We start from the raw sequence: 7,719 nt of genomic DNA, 5'->3' as shown, positions 1-7,719 counted from the left end.
GTCCCCCTTTTGCTGCCAAAACATCCCTGACCCGTCGAGGCGTGGACTCTGACACCTTTCTATCAGAACCAACATTAACTTCTTCAGCAATCTGAGCTACAGTAGCTCGTCTGTTGGATCTGACCACACGGCCCAGCCTCCGATCCCAGTGTGCACCAATGAGCCTTGGCCGCCCATGATCCTGTCGCCGGTTTACCACTCTTCCTTCCTTGGACCACTTTTGATAGATACTGACCACTGCAGACCGAGAACACCCCACAAGAGCTGCAGTTTTGAAGATGCTCTGACCCATCACGTTTTGGCCCACGTCAAACTCGCTCAGATCCTCACGCTCGCCCGTTTTTCCTGCTTCTAACATCAACTCTGAGGATCAAATGTTAACTCGCTGCCTAATAAATCCCCCCCACTAACAGGTGCCGTGATGAAGAGATGATCAGTGTTATTCACTTCACCTGTCAGTGCTCATAATGTTATGCCTAGTCGGTGTATAATTTTACTTATTTATTTATTTATTCATTCATTCATATGTTTGTTTATTTATTTATTTTTAGTACGATTTTTATCTTGATCAGGGTCCAGTTGGTCTGGAGCCTAACCTGGAAACATACAGGAAACAAGGCGAGAACACACCGTGGACAGTGAGCTAGTCCATTACACGACAGGACAAATTCACTTAGTCTTTCTTACTTACACATCTAAAGGCAACTGTCAGTGGTGTAAAAAAAAATTGACCCACCAATTGACCCACCTTCATGTTCCTAAATTATTAAATGAACTAGGAGTACCCAGAGAAAACCCGCAAACAAACCCTCATGTTATCACTGCAATCCCAGACTTCACTAAACATGTAAACATGGCATATTTAGTAATTACTCGTTAATTACTTTTGCTTTCCATTTGACCTCAGCTCTTACTTTAAGATACATTTAGTCAATAACTGTAAAATACAAATATATATATATATACATATTTATATTTTCCTATCCTGATAATCTTTTACAAATGTATTCTTCAGTGCCACACATGCATGGTGACACTCGGTAGAATCTAAGAGTTGTAAACCGCCGCGTCATCTCTCCACCCAGTTTGCAAAAAACATATCAGATAATGAATGTGCTACTGAACTACTGTATAATCTCACACTTATAAATACAATTTTATCAGACTCTTCAGTTCAGGACCAGACATCCACTGAATGTGTTAAGCCTGCTTTGAAAGAAACAACAACACAGCATGTTATGTTTCATAAACTGTATGTTGTACTATAAAACTGGTAAAATATCCAGTAACAATAATGTAATAAAAGACATGCTGAATTCAAATTTAGAGCTTTGTATTTCTTATGCTGAATAAAGTCTTTTACACCCGAACATCACACACACAAAGAGATTACAAAAATGTAAGGGTGCAAATATGAGAAGTATAATTACCAATAATAATTTTTGAATGCATTAATTAGGACGGGCGTCCACATGCTTTTGTCCTTATAATGTATGAAGGCAAGTTCACATTTAAATGAGTGAAATAGAAAAAAATTATAGTTTTAAAGTGGCGTAGTCAAGGTCCTGACCCAACAGAGATGCTGTGTGGTGACCTGAAACAAGTAGAGTAGGTGGTATAGGTGCTCAGTAACTTTGCTCCTTATATAAATGAAGTTTTTACAAAATGTGTTGTGTTATATGTGTATTACCAAGATTTGTTTAAATATCTGAAATCATTTAGTGTGATAAACTTAAAATAACGCAGGAAACATCAGAAACCAACTAAAATTGTTGTTAGCTAGAGCTGTAATCATAGTGACTTAAATTTCCTTTATTTCAACTGGATTCAGCAGGAACCTTGAAACTACAATATCACTAAGCATTTTGTATTGTTCCTAGGTCAGGTTGGCATGGGAGGCAGGTTTCTCGGTGCCCGAGGGAATCCTGTAACTAATGTAGTGGCGAGCAGCTCGACGTGCACGTGTGCTCTTTGGGTAGCACAATGTCATTAACCTCATGGCAACCGTTTGTGGAGCAGACGGCTGGGGACCTGAGCTGCTGTGCTCAGATTACCATGCTTTAGAGCACACAGATACACAACCTCACACTGTGTGAAGGAGAAAAGGATTACCAGTCTCACAGTGTAAACAGGGAACTCATTTATACAAAGGTACGCCACCCCACCACCACCACTTCATCTATTGACTGGGTTGGGCGTTTTTTAGCCTCATCAATCTCCATAGAAATACAATGACAGCAGAAAAGTAGAACTTTCACAATGTCATTGTCATATGATGCCACCTTTCCAACCAGTTAGTATGTCAGGTATAGCTGATTTGGTTAACTGGAAGTGCTGGTACTGTGAAGTGGAAGTCTGTTATTGATTGTACTATTCAGTACAGAGTGTGGAGTATGTAGATGTACTGACCTTAACCCTATACAAAAAAAAAAGATTGGAATCCTGACTGGAATCCAGGCCTTATCAGTCCCCAACCTACATACTACTAATGCACGTTTTCATGCAAGAAAGCACATTTGTACTGTCATGACAGATGTTTCCTCACCACCTTCCCCTAAATCTGTCTTGAACCCTGATTTTAGCCGAGGCTCGGTACACCTGCAGACGTTTCGGATCCATTTCACTTGTGGATGTCACTCGTGAAGTTTTTATTATTTGGGTAGAACCACTCTCACTGTGGTTCAGTGGAGCTTCAGAGCATTATAAAGCTAGTTTACATTTTACATTTACATTTTCGGCATTTAGCAGACGCTTTTATCCAAAGCGACTTACAGTTGTGACAGTAGATAGTCTAAGCAATTGAGGGTTAAGGGCCTTGCTCAAGGGCCCAAGAGTGGCAACCTGGCAGTGGTGAGGCTTGAACTGGCAACCTTTTAATTACTTTTGATTACTTGACCAGTACCTCTAGGCTACAGCTGCCCGCTGTGATTTCATTCACAAATCTAAAGTGGCGTCTTCTTACTTCTGAGCTGCTGCCAATCCAATCACAGCAGTAATGACAGACTATCTGGAAAATGAAAGCAAAATTGCAGGTGTATTGCACCCCCAATCTTTTTCTATTTTTTTTGTGATGGAGCACAGGGATGGAGCACCGTCTGCCTTATTTTCAGGCTTTTGCTCTTGTCAAAATAGTGTGACAGGAAGAATTTTGTGCTTCAGCCACTGACAGGCTTGAGGGAAGATTTGTGAGTTGGATAAGACCTTTATCAGGTTTTTGATTCTCTACCGGAGGCCAACAGATAAACTGTTGCAGCTGAATATATACTATATATTGTATGGCCAAAAGGATCCGGACACTTTACAATGAGCTTGTTGGACACCCCATTCTAAAACCACGGGCATTAATATGACGGCACCAGCACCATAAGATCTTTTTAAGACAGTGACAGCCTTTCCAAAGGAATTTGGAGTGTTCTAGTTCTAGTTATGCCTATTTAGTCAAAAGAACACTTGTGAGGTCTCGCAATCAACGTTCCAAATCATCCCAGTGGTTTTCAGCAGGATTAAGGTCAGGGCTCTGTATAGTTTCTCCACACCAAACTTGCCAAACCACATGTTTATCCAATCTTATTATATCCCATTAATAAGGTCAAATAATGAAAACTTGAATGCCAAGCACAATGGACCAACAGGCTGTTTCTCAACAGCTTTAAAGTTTTCATGTTTAGAAATCTACATTCCTAGTAAACATTTCAACAATCTGGGTACCAAAGAAAAGGATCAATTCCTCTGAAAAGGGTTTGTTTAGCACAACTGCACAAGAGAAGATCTATTCCAAAGTTTACTGCTGATTCCACTGAAAATGATTTCCTTAAAAACTGTAGCCGAGTGTTTTTTTTAGTGAGATAGTGATGAGGCCATCAGAAGCTGCTGGCTGAGAGGAGGATGCACGAACCCTGACTGATAAAGTGACGAGCTGGAAATTACTGTTGCGGCCTGTGCGCACTCCAAGCATTCTGCTCAACGAGGAAACAAATGAAGGGCTGGATTCCGAGAATGATCTCGGCACTTCTGCAGCTTTTAAAGGAGCTAGAATTTCCTATTTGAGCAAATTCGAAAGGGGACAGTCGAGCGGAAAATTACACCCATGCAGCTGTAGCTACAGTAGGTAATGGAGCGAGCCATGGATGGGGATCAGACGGTTACTAAAGGGGTGATACTGATGATGCTCGATGCATGACCAGAAAAAATGATTAATTATCTAAAGAAGCTTTCTGTGATGCTGAATCATTCTGCGATCTTCATCTTTTTCTGTTTGTATTATTTTGTAGAGTTACATCAGAGAAAATCCACTGCAGAGTGGTGATGAAACTGATGCTTTACTGTAACTGATTTAGCATTCAGTACGTTTCGCCATATCCTTCCACAAAGACGCAGTGTAAGGGAAACAATACCAAACTGTGTAGGGAAATTTTCTAAACTTTATTAAATAGAAACTGTAACTCAAGAGCTATCCTCTTTTAACCCCGGATTATTAAAATACAGTGTACAGTATATCCAAAAGTATGTGGAAACCACTTCTAACGAAGTTCAGGTGTTTTACAGGTTTCTTCAAAAATGCATAATATGCTTTGGATTTGTGGGAGCAGTCTAAAGATGGTCCTATCCTGTTCCTATCCTGTAGAGGTGAATTTGTAATACAGTACATCTGCTCTTCAGATTGCTTGATCTTATTTAAGAGATTCACTGTATGTTTGTCTTTTTAACTTTGTGCCTTTGCAGCTGGAGCAGTTTGTCAGTTTATATTATCCACATGGAGCAGCTTGTCTGTTTATACTCTCCACACCCTTTAAAATTTGGAATTTCTCTGTGTAGAGAATTCATTTACATATTGTTAAAAATGTTAAACACTAATCTCACTAGATCTTAAATCGAAGCAGTTTTATTTTAAATGGTCTAGGTCAGGGGTCACCAATACGGTGCCTGCAGGCACATGGTCGCCCGCAGGGACCACATATGACGCCCGCAGGGCATGTTCTAAAAATAGCACGAGTGACTATAGAGCTCCGTCTAAAAATGTTTAATCATTGAGAGAGAGAGAGAGAGAGAGAGAGAGAGACTCTTCACATGTGTGAATATTTATTATTATTATTAATAATAATATAATCATTAAAAGTGAATCGTGCAACTTTGTTATTCAGCAAGTTTGTATCAAACAAGTAGCCCTTCGTATTACTCAGTACCCTTGGAGTAGCTCTCAGTTTCACCCCTGGTCACGGTAGGTGGAAGGTAATTTTGTTATTTATTTAAATTGTGCCTCATTTTAAAAGACCTTGACTATTTAAACCTTCTCAGCAACCCACTGGGGGGCCTCATTGAGTCCACAGGGGGTCCCGTTTCATGTTATTGAGAAGAGTAAAAATAATCACACATGATGCAAGGGGAAAATCAATAGGCTATTATCGTACAGCACATGTGTTGTGGAAATAGAATATAAATCTATTTTAAACAACCTACAGCTGATGTTGGGTCTTCAAGAAAGGACAAATATTTGAGCAAATGTCAACAGATGGGGACTAGAAATGATTTCAATTCAGTTGTAAATGCAGTTGTAGATCCCGCTGAAATAGACCCAGGTGAGGAAGCTCCCAGGTACACAAGCTTTGCAAGCACTAGCACTAAACCCACTACATGAAGTAAAAATGAGAGCATACCTAGGTTTATACCTTCATTATGAATCCATCGAATTTCCAATGTGCAAAGACGCACCTCAGCTACAGTGCAACGTTTGTGCACAAGTGCTTTCCAATGAATAATCAGTCGTCTCCAAAAGTGTAATTAAAATAATCTAATCTAATCTAATAGAAAAAAAAGGGTTGGAAACATGAACACAAAATCAAGAACATAAATTTGGTTGGTTTTTAGACCACAAGTGTACACACACAAGAGAAAGAACAATCACACTTCATGCAACTAGACTGCAGGTAACAATTGCCTGTTTACCATGTTTTAACTCTTTCTATAAACTCTTCTATTGTGAACAGAATTGTGGAATTACTTTTCTCGAGGGAGACGGGATACAATGCTGGATACAATGCTGGATTGAAATGTAGGTACTGAAGAATAAAACACTTCTTTTCTGTCTTTTGAATGCGACATTCGTTATCTTAAGAATGCACAAATGCTACTCCAAAATGCAATCTACCAAACCGAATGAAACATGTATATGAAGATCCTGTGAGAAAGAACTCACTGTAAAGTCGGTCTGAAGAAATGATCCGTATAGGACTCGTTCCCAAAGCAAAACAAAGCAAAGCTCAGAAACAGCAGCAGTGAGATTTATACTGAGCAGAATAAATGGAATGCTTTATTATGATTGATTTGCAGCAAGGTGCGATCTTGGAACTGTGGGCCACCCACAAGTCTTAATTTCATTCCAATCATGAACTATTCTAAAGCATGTGCCTGCAGGTGGACACCTGAATCCACCATAAATCTAAAACCATGGGCAATAATATGGAGTCACCTATCTTCTCATCCCCTGTGCAGCTTTACCAGTCTACACTTTTCTGGAAAGACATTCCACCAGGATTTGGAGGGTGTCTGTGGGAGATTGTGCCCATACAAAAGCCAGACAAAAAAGCTTTTGTGAAGTCAGGCAGATGTTGGACAAGAAGGTCTGGCTCACAGTCAACGTTTTAATGACTTTCAAAGCTATTCATTGAGCTTGAGCTCAGGGCTCTTTACACCAGACCCGTCAAACTGTGTCTTCATGGACCTCGCTCTGTGCACATAAGCACAGTCATTCTAAAGTTTAAAAATGGCTTTTGCTTCAAAGTTGGAGGTGTAGAATGTATTTTATATAACTATGTAAGGAAAGAGTGAAGCCATTACTGAAACACTGGAACAGACTGCCAGAAAATATTAAATGTGACCCAAATGTAGAAATGTTTAAATGTACATTTAGCAGACACGCTTATCCAGGGCGACTTACAGAAGTGCTTCCATAGTAGACATTACCTTACTCGAGTTTAAGTAAAATCTGCTGAAACCTGTTAGAACCATTTTTTGCAAGAAATGAATAGTTAGTAAGTATATCAGTAAGTACATGTCAGCTTAAGTGCTCAGTAAAGAGGTGATGAAGGTTTTTAATCGTCTTTTGAAGACAGCGAGAGACTCCGATGTTCGGACAGACAGAGGACGCTCGTTCCACCACTTGGGAAACTTCTCTTTTGTGGGTATTCTTAGATCTGGACTTTCAAACAGGCAGTTATAGTGAGTACCTTCTGATAGTGGTCTGAGGAGGGACAAGCCAAAGAACTTGAAGGCCGTGGCGTCTGGTACAGACTAACAGTCTCAAATTGTGGATTATTTTAGTACTGGTGATGAACCCTGTGCTTTGGGCTGCGTAGTCAAAGTGCCCATTCTAAATCCTGTCCAACCTTAAGGGCACATTGACCATGCAGGCATCAGAACTGGGCATTAGAGCAATGAGGGAACTTTAAATGGTCAGATGAATCCTGTTTTCTTTAAGATGTGGACAGACAGGCACGTGTACATTGTTTACCCTTAGAAGAGACGGCAGAAAATGAGCGACCTGCTGGTAATGCCCTGGTGCCTCAGGTCTCAATGGTTCAGAGCTGGTTTGACAGCAAATTAGGCAGGTGGTATCATGTGAGGTTTCAATATAAACCTAATTTGACATGATAAGTGACTAAATGCATCAGATAGACTGCAAGTTAGGACTCAAATACTGAAATCCCACTCATGTCTGTTGTG

This window comes from Trichomycterus rosablanca, chromosome 20, assembly GCF_030014385.1.
Source record: "Trichomycterus rosablanca isolate fTriRos1 chromosome 20, fTriRos1.hap1, whole genome shotgun sequence".
Lineage (NCBI taxonomy): Eukaryota > Metazoa > Chordata > Actinopteri > Siluriformes > Trichomycteridae > Trichomycterus > Trichomycterus rosablanca.
Note: the sequence above shows the minus strand (reverse complement) of the source record.